Source organism: Budorcas taxicolor, chromosome 17 (assembly GCF_023091745.1).
Source record: "Budorcas taxicolor isolate Tak-1 chromosome 17, Takin1.1, whole genome shotgun sequence".
NCBI lineage: Eukaryota > Metazoa > Chordata > Mammalia > Artiodactyla > Bovidae > Budorcas > Budorcas taxicolor.
In genome coordinates, this window is record NC_068926.1 from 7,070,995 (window position 1) to 7,091,692 (window position 20,698).

At 40.5% G+C, this 20,698-nt stretch overlaps 1 pseudogene; it reads right to left on the reverse strand.

Moving 5' to 3' along the window:
• Nucleotides 1–18,773: 18,773 nt before the first annotated feature.
• LOC128062693 (uncharacterized) lies at nucleotides 18,774–18,874 on the reverse strand (annotated as a pseudogene).
• Nucleotides 18,875–20,698: the final 1,824 nt, after the last annotated feature.

A 20,698-nucleotide genomic window follows, 5' to 3' on the forward strand; every position in this document is an offset into this window, starting at 1 on the left:
AATATTTTACACACATTTATTTTCTTCCTTCCTTTCCTTCCTTTCAATATTTTATATATATTTCAAGAACCTTTAAGAACCCAACCAATTCCAAACATTCCATTAGTCCTTAAAGGGGCCACAAAAATAAACATAACACCATCTTTACCACTGTAATGCAGTATGGAAAATAAACTTTTTTTTTTGTTTATTTAAAATAAAGTTTATTCCACAAACAGAATAAAGTCAACACTTTTTGAATTGTTATATTCTCAGATTTTAATAAGAATCAAAATTTATATTTTATTTTATTTTGATCACCAACCAACATTTGAAGTGACATTTTTTAGCAAGAAAACATGCCCAATTCCATAAACTTTTTACCCTAATTACTATGAAAGTGAAAGTTGCCAGAATACTGGAGTGAGTACTTTCCCTTCTCCAGAAGATCTTCCCAACCCAGGGATTGAACCCAGGTCTCCCGCATTGCAGGCAGATTCTTTAATTACTATAAACAAAGGTATAACATGATTAGAGTTACAGGATTTTTTTTAAAGGGTAGTAATTTTAGCTGGAGCCCTGGAAAGATCTCAAAGACTAGCATTTGAAAATTCTAGGGCAAATTTGACATGGGAAGATCCTAAACTCACCTCCTCCCTCAGACACACCAAATTTATAGCTACATATAAACAACTTCTTCTGGAGTGGGGCAGGGCAAGAACTAGCAAGCAATTTCTACAGATGAGGAAATGACGGGAAAAAACCCACACTGAAGTAGGTTGTTGTTCATTCGCTAAGTCGTGTCCAACTCTTTGCAATCCTATGCACTGTAGCCCGCCAGGCTCCTCTGTCCATAGGATTCTCCAGGCAAGAATACTGGAGGGAGTTGCCATTTCGTTCTCCAGGGGATCTTCCCCACTCAGGGATTCAAACCTGTATCTCCTGCATTGATAGGCAGATTCTTTATCACTGAGCCACCAGAAAAGCCCCACTGAAGTGGGTTTAGTTCAGTTCAGTCGCTGAGTCGTGTCCAACTCTTTGCGACCCCATGAATCGCAGCACGCCAGGCCTCCCTGTCCATCACCATCTCCTGGAGTTCACTCAGACTCGCGTCCATCGAGTCAGTGATGCCATCCAGCCATCTCATCCTCGGTCGTCCCCTTCTCCTCCTGCCCCCAATCCCTCCCAGCATCAGAGTCTTTTCCAGTGAGTCAACTCTTTGCATGAGGCGGCCAAAGTACTGGAGTTTCAGCTTCAGCATCATTCCTTCCAAAGAAATCCCAGGGCCGATCTCCTTCAGAATGGACTGGTTGGATCTCCTTGCAGTCCAAGGGACTCTCAAGAGTCTTCTCCAACACCACAGTTCAAAAGCATCAGTTCTTTGGTGCTCAGCTTTCTTCACAGTCCAACTCTCACATCCGTACATGACCACTAGAAAAACCATAGCCTTGACTAGACAGACCTTAATTGACAAAGTAATGTCTCTGCTTTTCAATATGCTACCTAGGTTGGTCATAACTTTTCTTCCAAGGAGTAAGTGTCTTCTAATCTCATGGCTGCAGTCGCCATCTGCAGTGATTTTGGAGCCCCAAAAATAAAGTCTGACAGTGTTTCCACTGAAGTGGGTGGGACAGGCTTAAAAACAACCTTGGCTTTGTAACACACAATTCAGGAGGGGACTCAAAAATCAGAGCTCTCAGAAGAGCAAAGAGTTTCAACCCCACATTGGGCACCCAAATTTTAAAACCTGCATCTGAGAGACACAAGCTCCCCCCTAAACATTAAGTTTTTAATGCCAGTGGAGCTGCAACCATGAAACCTGCCAGGCTACGAAGGACTGGGAAACAGCTCTTAAAGGGTTAGCACATTCAGACCCACCCACCCCAGGGACCACCAGCAGAGAGGCAGCCAACTGTGAGGAGTCTAGATTTTACATGAAAGGAGTTCATTTGGTTATAAAGCCTTGGTCCAAGGGGCAAGCATCTAATTTAACAAAATTCTAAGGACCTACCAGAGTACTCTCCAGAGATGGAGGCTGGAAGCAGACATCTTTGCATTCTCCTCCTATGCCACTCTCCAACTCACCAGCAGCTCCCAGAAAGGAGAGTGCACACACTTCTGTGCCCCAATTCTTGTAGCTGCCACCAGGGGCACCTCTGACTTACCTGGCTCTGGTGGACAGCAGGACTTAACACTTGTGTTCCCACAGGAGTAGATGTATTTGCATACTTAAATACTTGCTACCTGGGAGTCTGGTTTCCAATTAGCTTGAAACTAGGCAGTGACTAAGAACCTCTGCTTTGGGACACTGACAGGTCTTGGCACACCATCAACGCCTGGGAGTCTCAAATAGGTTGTGTGGACAATCACAGAAGTTCGAGAGACAAGCAAGAGCTAGAGCAGTGTTGAATGAGGAGGTTCATGTTCCACACACGGTCACGCCTTCAAGACTGAAGAGGTGGCTGTTTTATGCGTGTGTGCTAGGTGGCTTTAGTCTTGTTCAACTCCTGCTATGCCATGGACTGCAGCCTGCCAGGCTTCTCTGTCCATGGGATTCTTCAGGTAATAGTACTAGAGTGTGTTTCCATGCCCTCTTCCAGGGGATCTTCCTAACCCAGAGATCAAACCTGTGTCTCTCCATTGCAGGCAGATTCTTTACCACAGAGCCACCAGCGAAACCTGGCTAGTTTATACAAACTGTTATTTAAAAAACGGATAAACAAGATCCTACTATAGGACACAGAGATTTATATTCAATGTCCTGTGATAAGCCATAATGGAGGGTGGGATGATTTGGGACAATGGCATTCTATCATGTATACTGTCATATAAGAATTGAATCGCCAGTCTATGTCTGACGCAGGATACAGCATGCTTGGGGCTGGTGCATGGGGATGACCCACAGAGATGTTATGGGGAGGGAGGTGGGAGGGGGGTTCATGTTTGGGAACACATGTAAGAATTAAAGATTTTAAAATTAAAAAAATTAAAAAAGAAAAATTAAAAAGAAAAAGAAAAAAAAGAATATATGTGTGTGTATATATACATCTATATATATGTAACTGAATCACTTGACTGTACAGCATAAATTAATACATTACAAATCAACTATACTTAAATTAAATTTTTTAAAAGAGTTGGTTTTTACATATAAGATAAAACAGCCAACACAGAATCAAGAAAAATGAAGAAATAGAGGAATGTTCCAAATGAAAGAACAAGATAGAATTTTAGGGGGAAAAATTCTTAATGAAATGGAGATGTGATTTACCCAATAGTTTTTTAAATTGTTCATAAAGATGCTCACAGAATGTAGAAAAAGAACGTTTGAACACAGTGAGGATAACAGCAAATAAACGGAAGAACATAAAAACGTACCAAACCGAAGTTGATGAGCTGGAAAACAATAACTGGACTGAAAAATACACTAGAGGCACTCAGCAGTCAACTAGATGAGGCAAAGAAAGAGATCGACAGGTCAGTAGAACTCATACAATCACCGCAGAAAAAAATTTTTTTAATGGAGGTAGCTTAATATACTTGTGGGATGACATCAAGCAGACCAACATTCACATTATAGAGATCCCAGAAGACAAAAGGAGGCAGAAAAGCTTACTTAAATAAATAATAACTTCCCCAAAACGTCCCTACACTGGAGGAAGGGAACAGACATCCAGATTCAAGAAGCCCATAGAGCTGCAAATAACATGAACCCAAGGAGACCTACACTAAGATATATAACTGCAACGTCAAAAGTTAAAGACAGGGAAACAATGTTAAAAGGAGCAATAGGAAAACCTATTACACTCAGGGGAACCCCTGTAAGACTATTAGACTTCTCAGTAGACACTTTGTAGGCCAGAAGAAGTGGCACAATATATTCAAAATGCTGAAAAGAAAAAATTTTCAATCAAGAATACTCCACCCAACTAGATTATCATTCAGAGTCAAAGGAGAAATAAAGTTATCAAGACAGAAAAAATTTAAAGTTCATAACCACTAGATCAGCCTTATTAATTCAGTCAGTTCAGTCGCTCAGTCATGTACAACTCTATGTGACCCCATGAACAGCAGGATGCCAGGCCTCCCTGTTCATCACCAACTCCCAGAGTCTACCCAAAACCATGTCCATTGAGTTGGTGATGCCATCCAACCATCTCACCCTCTGTCGTCCCCTTCTCCTCCTGCCTTCAATCTTTTCCAGCATCACAGTCTCTTCAAATGAATCAGCTCTTAGCATCATGTGGCCAAAGGATTGGAGTTTCAGCTTCAGCATCAGGCCCTCCAATGAACATCCAGGACTGATCTCCTTTAGGATGGACTGCTTAGATCTCATTGCAGTCCAAGGGACCGCCAGAGTCTTCTCAAACACCACTGTTCAAAAGCATCAATTCTTCAGCACTCAGCTTCCTTTATAGTCCAATTCTCATATCCATTCATGATGACCGGAAAAACCATAGCCTTGACTAGATGGACCTTTGTTGGCAAAGTAATGTCTCTGCTTTTTAATATGCTGTCTAGGTTGGTCATAACTTTCCTTCCAAGGAGTAAGCATCTTAATTTCATGGCTGCAATAGCCATCTGCAGCAATCTTGGAGCCCAGAAAAATGAAGTCAGCCACTGTTTCCACTGTTTCTCCATCTATTTGCCATGAAGTTATGGAACCAGATGCCATGATCTTAGTTTTCTGAATGTTGAGCTTTAAGCCAACGTTTTCACTCTCCTCTTTCACTTTCATCAAGAGGCTCTCTAGTTCTTCTTCACTTTCTGCCATAAGGGTGGTGTCATCTGCATATCTGAGGTTACTGATATTTCTTCCGGCAATCTTGATTCCAGCTTGTGCTTCCTCCACCCCAGCATTTCTCATGATGTACTCTGCATATAAGTTAAATAAGCAGGGTGACAATATACAGCCTTGACATACTCCTTTTCCTATTTGGAACCAGTCTGTTGTTCCATGTCCAGTTCTAACTTTCACAGCATCATCTTTCAGGACTTGAAACAGCTCAACTAGAATTCCATCACCTCCACTAGCTTTGTTTGTAGTGATGCTTTCTAAGGCCCACTTGACTTCACATTCCAGGATGTCTGGCTCTAGGTGACTGATCACACCATCATGATTATCTGGGTCATGAAGATCTTTTTTGTACAGTTCTTCTGTGTATTCTTGCCACCTCTTCTTAATATCTTCTGCCTCTGTTAGGTCCCTACCATTTCTGTCCTTTATTGAGCCCATCTTTGCATGAAACAGAATCAGTGAACTAAGATGGACTGGAATGAGTGAATTTAACTCAGATGACCATTATATCTACTACTGTGGGCAGGAATCCCTTGGAAGAAATGGAGTAGCCATCATAGTCAACAAGAGTCTGAAAGGCAGTACTTGGATGCAATCTCAAAAACAACAGAATGATCTCTGTTCGTCTCCAAGGCAAACCATTCTATATTACAGTAACCCAAGTATGCTCTGACCAGTAAAGCTGAAGTTGAACAGTTCTGTGAAGACCTACAAGACCTTTTAGAACTAACACCCAAAAAAGATGTCCTTTTAATTATAGGGGAATGGAATACAAAAGTAGGAAGTCAAGAAATACCTGGAGTAACAGGCAAATTTGCCCTTGGAGTACAGAATGAAGCAGGGCAAAGGCTAATAGAGTTCTGCTAAGAGAACACACTGGTCATAGCAAACACCCTCTTCCAACAACACAAGAGAAGACTCTACACATGGACATCACCAGATGGTCAACACCAAAATCAGATTGATTATATTCTCTGCAGCCAAAGATGGAGAAGCTCTATACAGACAGCAAAAACAAGACTGGGAGCTGACTGTGGCTTGGATCATAAACTTCTTATTGCCAAATTCAGACTGAAATTGAAAAAAGTGGGGAAAACCACTAGACCATTCAGGTATGACCTAAATCAAATCCCTTATGACTATACAGTAGAAGTGAGAAATAGATTTAAGGGGCTAGATCTGATAGACAGAATGCCTGATGAACTACGGATGGAGGTACATGACATTCTACAGAAGACAGGGATCAACACCATCCCCAAGAAAAAGAAATGCAAAAAAAGCAAAATGGCTGTCTGAGAAGGCCTTACAAATAGCTGTGAAAAGAAGAGAATCCAAAAGCAAAGGAGAAAAGGAAAGATATACCCATTTGAATGAAGAGTTCCAAAGAATAGCAAGGAGAAATAAGAAAGCCTTCCTCAGTGATCAAGGCAAAGAAATAGAGGAAAACAATAGAATGGGAAAGACTAGAGATCTTCAGGAAAATTAGAGATACCAAAGGAACATTTCATCCAAATATGGACCAGCCTTATAAGAAATGATAATAGGACTTCTTCAAGCTGAACTGAACGAGAACTTTTAAGTTTGACCAAAAAAATCATAGTATAAATCTCACAAAGGTGAATACATATTAAGAGAAAATTCAGAATAATTTAATGTTGTAAAGGTGGTGGAAATTATATGAAAATCAAGTCAGAAGTAGTAAAAATAATTATAACTATAATAATTAGTTAAGAGATAAACAAGATAACAAGATGTAAATTGTGACATTAAAAACGTGCGGGCACTACAGAAAATCAGATCATGAAAGAGAGCAAAATAAAAAGGAAAAAAAGAACTACAAAACCATCAGAAAACAATTATAAAAATGGAAATGAGTACATTCAGTTCAGTTGCTCAGTCGTGTCTGACTCTTTGTGACCTCATGGACTGCAGCATGCCAGGCCTCCCTGTCCATCACCAACTCCCAGAGTTGACTCAAACTCGTCCCCATTGAGTCCGTGATGCCATCCAGCCATCTCCTCCTCTTTTGTCCCCTTCTCCTCCCACCCTCAATCTTTCCCAGCATCAGGGTCGTTTCCAATGAGTCAGCTCTTCGCATCTGGTGGCCAAAGTATTGGAGTTTCTGTCGGGAGCCAGCGTGAGGAAACCCACCCGTGACAAGGTCATGCGGAAGGAAGCCTGACAAAACGCAAGGACGTGTTCGGCTTCAGGGATTCCCCCTGGAAATTCCTGAGCATCCACCCCCCAAGACCAGAATCTGCCTGCTTTACTATGTTACGCTTTCCACCTGCTCTTCTGTCATTAACAGGGGACTGACCCCCACCACCTTTTTCTGGAAAAAATTAGAGCTTTTAGATAATAAACCTCCTGGGCATAATAGGAGTGTTTCAATCCAAAAACCCCTCTGATGGCTTTCTAGCCTGCCTGCAGGACTCATACAGCTGCGCACGTGATTGTTTGAGGCCTCCCAACTGCGGGAGGCAAAGGAAGCTTAAAACATCCTAGGAATGTAGGGGCTTCCGAGGAGTCAAAATCATTAGAATAGGACCGATTAAAGGTTTCATTTGTTGAGCCAATACTTGCTGCCAAATTTTCATATCCTTTATTTTTAGGTATAGTTGGTATATAGAAAAACAGGTACTAGCCCTGGTATTAGCAACACTAGATCTTTGAGTTAAGTACTTTCTTTGTTATAACCCACTGCACCTTTGTTCTATAGGAATGTAACTTTTTTGTACTTTGAGGGATTGCAGAGTAAAGAAAAAACACCTCTAGGGAAAAGGAGTTTTCTGGACAATTATCCAGGAAGAGAGCCATAAAAATGTTAACAAGTCTCTTGGCCAGAAGATAATGTAAACCACCTGAGACCTTTTGTATACGGGAGGGTATGCAAAAAGAAAGCCTTGTCTCAATGAGGGTCAGGACTGCTGCCTCTGCATAACTCTATTTCTTTATGTACAACTTGGGGTATATAAGCTGATTTTGAAAAATAGTTTTTGGAGTCTTGCACCAATGCTGGGCTTTCCCATGTCGTTCTTTTCTTTTTCCGGCTGAATTCCCATCTGGAGCAGGGAGGCTCATCATGTCTACTTGTTTGTCCCGGCTTCTAAGATCCGTAAGAGAGAGAGCCCAAGGCAGGGCACTCTCCGATATTCAAACGGATGCCAGTGGCCTAACGTAGATGGTGCAAGCTCCTTGTCTGGAACTTTATTGGTCTTCCACGTAATCCAAGTTATTCAGCCCTCTTTCTCTACTTAATTTTCCTACTATACTGTTGTTTCTTAATCTAATCTTATATTAATAAACAAATAAGTTTTTCTCACGCCAACGCCGTCCCCGCTTCAAATTCCCTGGATCAACCAGGGCAGGACCCCGGCAAGTTTCAGCTTCAGTCCTTCCAATGAATACTAAGGACTGATTTCATTTAGGATTGACTGGTTGGATCTCCTTGCTGTCCAAGGGACTCTCAAGAGTCTTCTCCAACACCACAGTTGAAAAGCATAAATTCTTCAGCGCTCAGCTTTCTTTATGTTCCAACTATCACATTCATACATGACTATTGGAACAACCATAGCTTTGACTAGATGTGCCTATGTTGGCAAAGTAATGTTTCTGATTTATAATATGCTGTCTAGCTTGGTCATAGCTTTTCTTCCAAGGAGCAAGGATCTTTTAAATTTCACGGCTGCAGTCACCATCTGCAGTGAGTTTGGAGACAAAAAAATAAGGGCTCTCACTGTTTCCATTGTTTGCCCATCTATTTGCCATGAAGTGGTGTGACCAGATGCCATTATCCTGGTTTTCTGAGTGTTGTGTTTTAAGCCTACTCTCCTCTTTAACCTTCATCACGAGGCTCTTTAGTTCTTCTCTCCTTTCTGCCATAAGGGTGGTGTCACCTGTGTATCTGAGGTTATTGATATTTCTCCTGGTAATCTTGATTCCAGCTTGTGCTTCATCCAGCCTACCATTTCTCATGATATACTCTCCATATAAGTTAAATAAGCAGGGTGACGATATACAGTCTTGACATACTCCTTTCCCGATTTGGAATCAGTCTGTTGTTCCATGTCTAGTTCTAACTGTTGTTTCTTGAACTGGATACAGATTTCTCAAGAGGCAGGTCAGATGGTCTGGTACTCCCATCTCTTTCAGAATTTTCCACAGTCTGTTGTGATCCACACAGTCAAAGACTTTGGCACAGTCAGTAAAGCAGAAGTAGATGTTTTACTGGAACTCTCTTGCTTTTTCAATGATCCATCAGATGTTGGCAATTTGATCTCTGGTTCCCCTGCCTTTTCTAAATCCAGCTTGAACATCTCGAAGTTCTCAGTTCACTTACTGTTGAAGCCTGGCTTGAAGAATTTTGAGCATTACTATGCTAGCATGTGAAATGAGTGCAATTGTGCTGTAGTTTGAACAATCTTTGGCATTGCCTTTCTTTGGGACTGGAATGAAAACTGACCTTTTCCAGTCCTGTGGCCACTGCTGAGTTTTCCAAATTTACTGGCTTATTGAGTACAGCACTTTCACAGTATCATTTTTCAGGATTTGAAACAGCTCAACTGGAATTCCATCACCTCCACTAGCTTTGTTCGTAGTGATGCTTTCCAAGGCCCACTTGACTTCACATTCCAGGATGTCTGGCTCTAGGTGACTGATCACACCATCATGATTATCTGGGTCATGAAGATCTTTTTTGTACAGTTCTTCTGTGTATTCTTGCCATCTCTTCTTAATATCATCTGCTTCTGTTAGGTCCATACCATTTCTGTCCTTTATTGAGCCCATCTGTGCATGAAATATTCCCTTTGTATCTCTCATTTTCTTAAAGAGGTCTCTAGTCTTTCCCATTCTATTGTTTTCCTCTATTTCTTTGCATTGATCACTGAGGAAGGCTTTCTAATCTCTCCTTGCTATTCTTTGAAACACTGCATTCAAATGGGTATATCTTTCCTTTCTTCTTTGCCTTTCACTTCTTTCCTCAGTTATTTCTAAAGCCTCCTCAGACAACCATTTTGACTTTTTGCATATCTTTTTCTTGGGGATGGTCTTGATCACTGCCTCCTGTACAATGTCACAAACCTCCTTCCATAGTTCGTCAGGCACTCTGTCTATCAGATCTAATCCCTTGAATCTATTTGTCACTTCCATTGTATAATCATAAGGGATTTAATTTAGGTCTTATTTTAATGGTCTAGTGGTTTTCCCTACTTTCTTCAATTTAAGTCTGAATTTCGCAATAAGGAGTTCATGATCTGAGCCACAGTCAGCTCCCACTCTTGTTTTTGCTGACTGTATAGAGCTTCTCCATCTTTGGCTGCAAAGAATATAATCAATCTGATTTCGGTGTTGACCATCTGGTGATGTCCATGTGTAGAGTCTTCTCTTGTGTTGTTGGAAGAGGGTGTTTGCTATGAGGGTGTACGTTCTCTTAGCAAAACTCCATTAGCATTTGCCCTGCTTCATTCCGTATCCCAAGGCCAAATTTGCCTGTTACCCCAGATGTTTCTTGACTTTCTACTTTTGCATTCCAGTCCCGTATAATTAAAAGGACATCTTTTTTGGGTGTTAGTTCTAAAAGGTCTTGTAGGTCTTCATAGAACCGTTCAACTTCAGCATCTTCAGCGTTACTGGTTGGGGCATACCAGACCACCTGACCTACCTCTTGAGAAACCTATATGCAGGTCAGGAAGCAACAGTTAGAACTGGGCATGGAACAACAGACTGCTTCCAAATAGGAAAAGGAGTATGTCAAGGCTATATATTGTCACCCTGCTTATTTAAATTATATGCAGAGTACATCATGAGAAACGCTGGGCTGGAAGAAGCACAGGCTGGAATCAAGACTGCCAGGAGAAATATCAATAACCTCAGATATGCAGATGACACCACCCTTATGGCAGAAAGTGAAGGGGAACTAAAAAGACTCTTGATGAAAGTGAAAGAGGAGAGTGAAAAAGTTGGCTTAAAGCTCAACATTCAGAAAATGAAGATCATGGCATCCGGTCCCATCACTTCATGGGAAATAGATGGGGAAACAGTGGAAACAGTGGCAGACTTTATTTTTTTGGGCTCCAAAACCACTGTAGATGGTGATTGCAGCCATGAAATTAAAAGACGCTTACTCCTTGGAAGGAAAGTTGTGACCAATTTAAACAGCATATTAAAAAGCAGAGACATTCCTTTGCCAACAAAGGTCCGTCAAGGTTATGATTTTTCCAGTGGTCATGTATGGATGTGAGAGTTGGACTGTGAAGAAACCTGAGCGCCAAAGAATTGATGCTTTTGAACTATGGTGTTGGAGAAGACTCTTGAGAGTCCCTTGGACTGCAAGGAGATCCAACCAGTCCATTCTAAAGGAGGTCAGTCCTGGGTTTTCTTTGGAAGGACTGATGCTAAAGCTGAAACTCCAATACTTTCACCACCTGATGCGAAGAGTTGACTCATTGGAAAAGACTCTGATGCTGGGAGGGATTGGAGGCAGGAGGGGAAGGGGATGACAGAGGATGAGATGGCTGAATGGCATCACTGACTTGATGGACATGAGTCTCCTTGAACTCCAGGTGTTGGTGATGGACAGGGAGGCATGGCGTGCTGTGATTCATGGGGTCACAAAGAGTTGGACACGACTGAGCGACTGAACTGGATGGTCTAGTGGCTTTCCCTAATTTTCTTCAATTTAAGTCTGAATTTGGCAATAAGTAGTTCATGATCTGAACCACAGTCAGCTCTCTGTCTATACAACTGACTTCATAGAGCTTCTCCATCTTCGGCTGCAAAGAATATAGTCAACCTCATGTCAGTACTGACCATCTGGTGATGTCCATGTGTAGAGTCATCTCTTGTGTTATTGGAAGAGGGAATTTGCTATGACCAGTGTGTTCTCTTGGCAAAATTCTGTTAACTTTTGCTTGGGTTCCTGTTGTGCTCCAAAGCCAAATTTGCCTGTTACTCCAGGTATGTCTTGACTTCCTACTTTTGCATTCCAGTCCCCTATAATGAAAAGGACATCTTTTTTGGGTGTTACTTCTAGAAGATCTTGTAGGTCTTCATAGTAACTGTACAACTTCAGCTTGTTCAGCATTACTGGTTGGGGCATAGACTTGGATAACTGTGATATTGAATGGTTTGCCTTAGAAATGAACAGAGATCATTCTGTCATTTTTGAGACTGTGTCCAAGTACTGCATTCCGGGCTCTTTTTTTACTATGATGGCTACTCCATTTCTTCTAAGGGATTCTTGCCCGCAGTAGTAGATATAATGGTCATCTGAGTTAAATTCACCCATTCCAGTCCATTTTAGTTCACTGATTCCTAAAATGTTGAAGTTCACTCTTGTCATCTCCTGTTTGACCACTTACAGTTTACCTTGATTCATGGACCTAACATTCCAGGTTCCTATGCAATATTGCTGTTTACAGCACTGAATTTTATTTCCATCACCAGTCACATCCACAACTGGGTTTTGTTTTTGCTTTGGCTCCATCCCTTCATTCTTTCTGGAGTTATTTCTCTACTCTTCTCCAGTAGCATATTGGCACCTACCAACCTGAGGAGTTCATCTTTCAGTGTTTTATCTTTTTGCCTTTTCATACTGTTCATGGGGTTCTCAAGGCAAGAATGCTGAAGTGGTTTGCCATTCCCTTCTTCAGTGGACCACGTTTTGTCAGAACTATCCACCATGACCTATCTGTCTTGGGTGGCCCAACACGGCATGGCTCGTAGTTGCACTGAGGTAGACAAGGCTGTGTTCCATGTGATCAGTTTGATTAGTTTTCTGTGATTGTGGTTTTCATTCTGTCTGCCCTCTGATGGATAAAGATAAGAAGCTTATGGAAGCTTCCTGATGGGAGAGACTGACTGTTGGGAAAACTGGGTCTTGTTAGATCAGTCCTGGGTGTTCATTGGAAGGACTGATGTTGAAGCTGAGGCTCCAATACTTTGGCCACCTGATGCGAAGAGCTGATTCATTTGAAAAGACCCTGATGCTGGGAAAGATTGAAGGCAGGAGGAGAAGGGGACAACAGAGGATGAGATGGTTGGATGGCATCACCGACTCGATGGAGATGGATTTGGGTGGACTCCAGGAGTTGGTGATGGACAGGGAGGCCTGGCATGTGTGGTTCACAGGGTCGCAAAGAGTCAGACATGAACTGAAATGAACTGACCTGAGGGGCCAACCAAGCCTATCAGATCACTCACATAATAAGCACAACTGAAGGACCCACACAGCTCTCCTAGGGGGATTTCTCAGAGCATATACCTTGGGTGACTAGAAAGGAGAGCACTGCTAGGGTGCATAGGGTGTCTCCTACAGAGGGCCACTTCTCCAAAGTAGAGAAACATAAGTAACTTACCAAATACATAAAAATACCAATGGCAACTCGGACAAAGTGAATCAGCATAGGAATACATTTCAGAGGAAGGAATTCTGGAAGAGAAACTAAGTAAAGACAAGCAACCTATCCAAGAAAGAGTTCAGAGTAATGATCATAGAGATGGTCAGACTTGGAAGAAGAATGGAGGCACAGAGCAAGAAGAGAGAAGGTTGTTTTTTTTTTTTCTCTTTAAGGTTTTTGTTTGTTTGTTTGTTTGTTTGTTTGGGGTTTGGCTACACCATGTGGACTGTGGGATTTTAGTTCCCCAACAAGGGATTAAACCCAGGCCCTCAGTAACAAGAACACAGAATCCTAATCACTGGATTACCACAGAATTCCCAGGAGATAATTTTTTTAAGAGTTAGAAAATATAAAGAACAACCAAGAAGACATGAACAATACAATAACTAAAATAAAAAATTCACCAGGAGACTAAAATACACAGAAGAACAAACCAGTAAGTTGGAAGGCAGAATAGTGAAAATCATTGCTGTGGATCAGAAAAAAAGAATGAAAAGAAATGAGAACAGTTTAAGAGACCCCTGAGACATCAAGCAAAATAATATTCACATTATAGGGGTCCAAGAAGGAGAAAGTTGTCAAGAACACATCTGAAGACAAAATCGCTGAAAACTTTCATGACACAGGAAAGGAAACAGTCGTCCAAATCCAAGAAGCACAGAGTGTCCCATTCAGGATTAATCCTAAAAGAACACACCAAGACACACTGTAATTAAAATGAGAAAAAGAGACAATGTTAAAAGCAGCAAGGGAAAAGCAGCAAACAGTATACAAGGGAACTGCCATAAAACTCAGCTTACTTTTTAGCAGAAATTCTGCAGACCAGAAGGGAGTGGCATCATCTATTTAAAGTGATGAAAGGGAAAAACCTACAAGAATACTCTACCAGCAAGGCTCTGATTCAGACCTGCTGAAGAGATTAAAAGCTTTATAGGCATCAAAATCTAGGCGACTTCAGCACCACCAAACCAGCTTTACAACAAATGTTCAAGGAACTTCTCTAGGCAAAAAAGAAAAGGCCGCAACTAGAAACAGGAAACTACAAAATGAAAAAGTTCACCAGTAAAGCAAACATACAGTAAAGGTCGGAAAGCATCCACACACAAAACCAGTAGGAAAATTAAAAGACAAAATGGTAAAATCATCTGTATCCACAAGCACTTAAGTGAAAGTGAAAGTGAAGTCACTCAGTCGTGTCCGACTCTTTGCGACCCTGTGGACTGGAGCCCACTAGGCTCCTCCGTCCATAGGATTCTCCAGGCAAGAGTACTGGAGTGGGTTGCCATTTTCTTCTCCAGGGGATCTTCCTGACCCAGGGATTGAACCCAGGTCTCCTGCATTGCAGGCAGAGGCTTTAACCTCTGAGCCAAGGGATACATAAAACAATCAGATATAAAATATGACATCAGAAACAGTAATCATGAGGGGAGTAGAGTGAGAATGCAGGGCTTTTAAATTCATTTGAAATTAAAACATCAGCAACTTAAAACATTCAATATATGTCTATGTATGTGTATTATAAATATATATATATATACACACATACACATATACAATCATCTCTCTCTCTCAGAGAGAGACTGCTGCACGAAAACCTGGTAACAGCAAACCAAAAATCTAAAATAGATACACACACAAAAAAGAACAAGGAAATGTGTCCTTTATAATTAGGGTCAAACATGGCACTTAGGCTGCAGTCCACGGGGTCGCTGAGGGTCGGACACGACTGAACGACTTCACTTTCATGCACTGGAGAAGGAAATGGCAACCCACTCCAGTGTTCTTGCCTTGAGAATCCCAGGGACGGGGGAGCCTGGTGGGCTGCCGTCTATGGGGTAGCACAGAGTCGGACACGACTGAAGTGACTTAGTAGTAGTAGTAGTATGGCACTTACAGTAATCAAATTACAAGTGAAGAGTTAATGTCTATCCTTCTGAAACTATTCCTGAAAGTTGCAGAGGAAGGAACATCTCCAAACTCATCCTATGAGGTCTCCATCACCCTGATACCAAAATCAGACAGGGATCCCACAGGGAAAGAAAATCATAGGCCAATACCCCTGATGAACATCAGTGCACACATTCTCAACAAAACATTAGCAAACCAAATTCAACACCATTATCAAGTGGGATTTAGTCTAGTAATTAAAGGATGATTCAACACTCACAAAATCAATGCGATATACCACATTAACACAATGAAGAATAAAAATCATATAATCATTGATAGATGCAGAAAAGGCATTGTCATAATTCAATATCTAATGATTTAAAAACTCAACAAAGTGGATTTAGAGGCAACCATACCTCAATATAATAAAGGTCATGTATAACAAGCCCACAGCTAACATTATACTTAATAACAAAAAGCTAAAGTTTTACCCTAAGATCAGGAATAGGATAAGGATACTCATTCTCACCACTTTTATTCTAGTATTGGAAGTTCTAGCCAGAGCACTTAGGCAAGAAAAATAAAAGGTATACAAATTGTAAAGGAAGAAATAAAAACTAAAACTGTCATGATCACATACATATAACATATATGCTTAGCACACATATGTGCTAAATCACTTCAGTCGTGTCTGACTCATTGCAACCCTCTACACTGTAGCCCACGAGGCTCCTCTGTCCATAAGATTCTCCAGGCAAGAATACTGGAGTGGGTTGCCATGCCCTTCTCCAGGGATCTTCTCCACCCAGGGATAAAACCCGTATCTCTTATGTCTCCTGCATTGACAGGTGGTTTCTTTACCACTAATGCCACCTGGGAAACTTATACACATATACATACATAAATCCTAAAAACTTTATCACTAAACTGTTAGCATAAATACAGTAAAGTTGTGGGATATAAAATCAATATACAAAAACTGTTCATTTCTATACACTAATGATGAACTATCAAAGAAATTAAGAAAATAATTCCATTTACAACTGGATCAAAAAGAATAAAACACCTAGGAATAAATTTAACTAAGGATGTAAAAGACATCCACACTGGAAACTCTAAGATATTGGTGAAAGAAATTGAAGACATAAACAAATGTAAAGATATTCTGTGCTCATGGATTGGAAGAATTCATATCATTAAAATGTCCACATTACCAAAGCAATCTACAGATTCAATGCAATCCCTATCAAAATTCCAGTGGCATTTTTCAGAGAAATAGAATATATAATCCTAAAATTCAAAGGAAACCATAAATGACCCTGAGCAGTCACAGCAGTCTTGAGGAAGAACAGAAAAGCTGGAGGATCATGCGTTCTGATTTCAAAATATGTTACAAAGCTGTAGTAATCAAAACAATACAGTATTATTATAAAAACAGACACACATGTCAATGGAACAGAACAGATAGTGCCGAGAAATACACACACCCACACATATGTGTGCTTACATGCTAAGTCGCTTCAGTCGTGTCCAACTTTTTACAACTCTACGGACTGTAGCCTGCCAGGCTCCTCTGCCCATGGGATTCTCCAGGCAGGAATAACAGAGTGGGTTGCCAAGCCCGCCTAAAGGGATGGAATCTGCCTCTCTTACGTCTCCTGCATTGGTGCCACCTGGGAAGCCCATACATAGATACACCATCAATTGTATACAGTGTGACGAGGACAGCCTCTTCAAGAAACGGTGCTGGGAAAACTGGACAGCCACACGCAAAAGAATGAAACTGGACCACTGTATACCATCCTTGGAAATAGCTCAAGCAAAAAATGGATCAAAGACTTGAATGTAAGACCTGAAACCATTAAACTTCCAGAAGAAAACACAGACAGTAAGCCTGTTGACATCAGTTTGCCAATAATTTTGTAGATTTGATCCCAAAAGCAAAAATAAGCACGTGGGACTACATCAAACTAAAAAACTTCAAAAAAAAAAAAAAACTGAAGAACTTCTACACAGCAAAGGAAGCCATCAACAAAATCGAAAAGTAGCCTATAAGTCGGAGAAAACAGCTGCAAATCATTTACCTGAGAAGAGGCTAATACCCAAAATACATAAAGAACTATTACAACTCAATAGCAAAAAGAAACAACTCTATTAATAAAAAAAAAATAGGCAAAGGATCTGAACAGACATTTTTCCAAAGATGACTCTCTCATGGCCAACAGGTATATGAAAAAGTGCTCAACGTCACTAATTAGAGAAATACAAATTAAAACCACAGTGAGATATCACTGTGCTAGAATGACTACCAAAAAGAAATGAGTGTTGGAGAGGATGTGGAGAAAAGGGAACGCTTGTACATTATTGGTGGGAATGTTAAATTGGTTTATCCAATACAGAAAACATTATGGAGCATCCTCAGAAAACTGAAAATTATTTTTAATTAAAATTATTAAAACTCAGCAATTCCACTTCGAGATATTTATCCAAACAAAATGAAAATAGTAATTAAAAAAGATATATGTCCTCCCTATCCCGAGAAATGTCAGCTCCATTTTCCCAGAAGTCTTGTGTTTACAATAAGTCAGGGCTTTCAGTCAGTGTGAAAGCTGTCAGCTCTCTTGATTTTGATGTATGTACTTAATTCAAAGTATCTAAACCTATGAAGTAATCTGCTCTTTCCTTGTCCCTTCCCCCTCTGACTGTAAAAGTCTCCCATTTTGTTCAGTTCCTTGGAGCTCATTTCTATTTGCTATTTGGGATGTTGCTTGATTCATGATATGTTGAATAAACCCAATAGGATCTTTAAAAATTAAAAAAGTATCTAAACCTGTAGTCTAATCTGTATGTGCTGTCTTAACTGTTAATTGTGTTACTGATGATTTTATCTTACTTGAAGATTGATTCATTTTTCAATTTGATACAAGTAATTTTTTTTCCTTAAAAAATAAGACAGGCAATTCCATGTTCATTGCAGCATTCTTACAATACTCAAGACATGGAAACAGCCTAAATGTCCACCAATGGATGAATGAATAAAGAAAATGGTATATATACCATATATACACAGTGGGGTATTATTCAGCTACAAAAGATGAAATTTTGCTATCTGCAGCAACATTAATGTACCTTACAGGCATTATACTAAGTGAAATAGAGAAAGACAAATGCTGTATGAGTCTTATTTATGTGTTTTATTTATAAGACAAAACCAAAAATAAAAAAAGCAGAACTCAAAGTTACAGAGAAAAGATTGGGAGTTACTTGAGGTGAGGGTTGGAGGTGGGAGAAATGAGTGAAAGGGGTCAAAAGCTACAGATTCCCACTTCTAAAATAAATACATAATGTGTATTTTTAATTGAATTAAAGTTGACTTATAATCTTGTGTTAGTTTCTGGTGCACAGCAAAGTGATTCAGTTACACACACATATGCATTCTTTTTCATACTGTTTTCCAATATGATTTATCACAGGCTACTGAATACAGTTCCCTGTGCTACCCACAGTAGGACCTTGCTGTTTTATCCATCCTACACTAATAGTTTGCGTCTGTCAATCCCAGATTCCCAACCCATTCCTCCCCTACCCCCACTTAGCAACCACAATTCTGTTCTCTATCTGTGAGCTTGTTTCTGTTTCATAAAGTTCATCTGTGTCCTATTTTAGATTCCACATATAAGTGAGATCACATGGTCTTTCTCTTTCTGAAAAATGTGGGACACTCACAGATTTGTGTGTCCCTTGCACAGAGGTCATGCTGATCTCTATATTGTTCCAATTTTAGTACAGATGCTGCTGCAGCAAGCACCAGTCTTTTGTTTAAACACATTCTTCAACCTTTCATGACATCTGAAGGGCTGTTTTCTCCTCTCTTCACAGGAGCTACCCATTGTAACTGGTAATAACCTTTTTCTTAAAAATAGAGGAAAAACTAGCATTTTCCAAGCCCTCTACCCCTCTTGTTTTTAAATTTGTCTACTGTTACCGTCTTGAGAATGCTTGCCATTTATCGTTTAGATTACTCACAAACTGCATTCTCTTTAGCCCTACTACATACATTTCACACTGGATGTTTTATCCTCAGTTCTAGGCAACCAAACGACGTGGTAAACGCTCAGATACTTAGGAAACCTACGGCCAGTTTCAAGAACTTTCTCTGAGTAAGCGGAGAGAGATTATAATCAAGCTGCTATGTGGAGCTTTTAAAAAGAAAAATTTCAACAGAAAATTAAAGCCACAGTGAACTCTTGATTATTCATAGAATGAAACTGCATGAATAATTGAAATCCACCAGTTATTCTAACACAATCTGCCTCACTCTTAATCCATTCAGGTTGCTGCAACAAAATAACCATAGACTGAGGGGCTTAAAACAACAGAAATCTATTTCTCACGTTCTGGAGGCTGCAAATGTGAGATCAGGGTGGAACAGTATGGTGTGGGCCTGCTTCTGGGTTGCAGATGCATCACATCTTCTTGTGGTGGAGGAGGCAAGAGAGTGCTCCCCAGCCTTTTTTAAGAATGCTCTCCATTCTCAAGGAGGTCCTTTCCATCTTCACGAGGTCATGATGCAATCAGCTCTCAAAGGCTCCACTCCTAACAGCATCACACTAGGAATTAGGTTTCAACATAAGAATTTTGGAGGGACAAATTCAGACCTTCTGTGCCATTCGCCCTTATTTCCTCCTTTAATTCCCTCTCCTGTAATTCGAAACTCTGATCATCCAGATTTTGGAAAGGTGACATGACAGTAAAATCCACTGTTGTAGTTAGAAAAAAGATTATTGTTTACAAAGCAAATGCATCTGTATGAATAATTATGGGAATGCACATTAGAACCCACTCATGCATACAAATATGTGCGTCCTGGGAATTATTCAGTAGCCTTTTTTTGAATTCAGCTGAAAAATAAAAGCAGATATTAGATTGAAACCATGTTCAGAGAAAAGCATTGTTTATTTATTTATTTAATTTTTGGTGTACTCTGTGGCATGTGGGATCTAGATCCCTGACCAGGGAACAGACCCCAGCCTGCTGCATTAGGAAGGAGCTGAGTCTTAACCACAGGACCACCAGGGAAGCCCCAGAAAAGCATTTTTTTTAAAGCAATCCTTTTGTCAAATACAAACATTAGTTTGAAAGATGTATTGAAAACTCAAGAATGAGGATCAGTAGGAGACACCTGTGCCCAGGTAGCATCAGTATAAAACAGTGCTTCACAAGATGCGTGTCCTGCCCTCCCAGAGCAGCATCAGTACCACTGTGCACCTGTTAGAAATGGAACTATTGAGCCCTGTCCTAGAGCTATCAACTAGAAGGTTGTCAGGGCCCACAGATTGTGGTTTAACAAGCCCGCCAGGTGATTCTGATGCATACGCAGGTTTGAGAACTGCTGGTGTAAAACACAGGGGGAAATAGTTAAAGGGCAACGCTTCTTCATACCTGATTTACATTAGTCTAATTCTAGATAGCCATGGGATTTTGCCACCTGCAGTTTAGCTATGATTTTGCAAAGTGAAAACTATAAGATCTAGTGTAAAGAAAGGCATGTATGATGCTCTGCTATCAAAATAATCCTTGATCTAAGCATGTTCTGTTCACTGCTCTATGTCTGAGTCATCAGGGCTGAATT